The following is a 1,507-nucleotide window of genomic DNA, read 5'->3' as shown; positions in this document are numbered from 1 at the left end:
CGGGACCCCACCCCCACCCCCCGTCGCACCCGCCCCGCCCGCCAGCCAGCTCGCCCCCCCCCCCCACCCCCCCGGCGACAGGAGCACAGCAGCACCCGCAGCGCGCTCACCGCTTGGACTTGCGGCCCCTGGACGGGGTCCTCGGCTCTCGGTCCCCCGCGGAGGAGCTGGCCAAGGTGTCTGGTGTCCAGGTGGAGCAGGTGGCTGCGGGCAGCTCTGCACGGCAGGGAGGGTCAGCCACGGCCCGGCCGCCCCGCCCCGTGCCCTCCACTCCCGACCCCTCACCCCTCTCCTCTCCGCTCCCGACCCCGACTCCTCCCCCTCCCGACCCCTCCCGACCCCTCCTCGCCCCTACCCCCTCTCCGCTCCCGAACCCTCGAACCCTCGCCCCCGCCCCTCCCCGCCCCCGCCCTCTCCTCCTCCCCCATCCCTGCTCTCCTCCTCGCCCCTCCCCGCCCCTCCCTCCTCCCCCTCCCTCCTCCCCCTCCCCTCCTCCCCCCTCCCCTCCTCCCCCCTCCCCTCCTCCCCCCTCCCCTCCTCCCCTCCTCCCCCTCCCCTCCTCCCCTCCTCCCCCTCCCCTCCTCCCCCTCCCCTCCTCCCCTCCTCCCCCTCCCCTCCTCCCCTCCTCCCCCTCCCCTCCTCCCCTCCTCCCCCTCCCCTCCTCCCCTCCTCCCCCTCCCCCTCCTCCCCTCCTCCCCTCCTCCCCCTCCCCCTCCTCCCCTCCTCCCCTCCTCCCCCTCCCTCCTCCCCTCCTCCCCCTCCCCGCCTCCCCCTCCTCCCCCTCCCCGCCTCCTTTCTCCTCCCCCTCCCCGCCTCCTTCTCTCCTCCCCCTCCCCGCCTCCTTTCTCCTCCCCCTCCCCGCCTCCTTTCTTCCTCCCCCCCTCCTCTTTCTCCTCCCCCTCCCCCTTTCTCCTCCCCCTCCCCCTTTCTCCTCCCCCTCCCCCTTTCTCCTCCCCCCTCCCCCTTTCTCCTCCCCCCTCCCCCTTTCTCCTCCCCCTCCTCCTTTCTCCTCCCCCTCCTCCCCCTCCTCCTCTCTCCTCCCCCTCCTCCTCTCCTCCCCCTCCTCCTCTCGTCCTCGCCCCTCCTCCTCTCCTCCCCCTCCTCCCCCTCCTCCTCTCTCCTCCCCCCTCCCCCCTCCTCCTCTCTCCTCCCCCCTTCCCCCTCCTTTCTCCTCCCCCTCCTCCTCTCTCCTCCCCCCTTCCCCCTCCTTTCTCCTCCCCCCTCCCCCCCTCCTCTGTTCACGACCCCTCGCCCCTCCCCCCATCCCTGCCCCCTCCGCACCTTGCGGCCGCTTGCTCTCTTTGCAGATGGCATCGAACGGGTTGGCGGCCGGCTCCTCCTCCTCCTCGGTCTGGGGCACGTAGTCCGTCTTCATCAGGGACTTGCGGTACATCGAGCAGGGGGTTCATATCCCCTTCCCCAAAGCTAGGTACGCCCTCGGGTATGGAGTCCTGGAAGTGAGCGAGTCTGCGGGCAAAAGAGAGGACATGGGAGGGCGGCTGTGGGG

This window comes from Puma concolor, unplaced genomic scaffold, assembly GCF_028749965.1.
Source record: "Puma concolor isolate L17-30 unplaced genomic scaffold, mPumCon1.1.hap2 unalloc_scaffold_45, whole genome shotgun sequence".
Taxonomy (NCBI): domain Eukaryota; kingdom Metazoa; phylum Chordata; class Mammalia; order Carnivora; family Felidae; genus Puma; species Puma concolor.
This window is presented reverse-complemented; position numbering follows the sequence as displayed.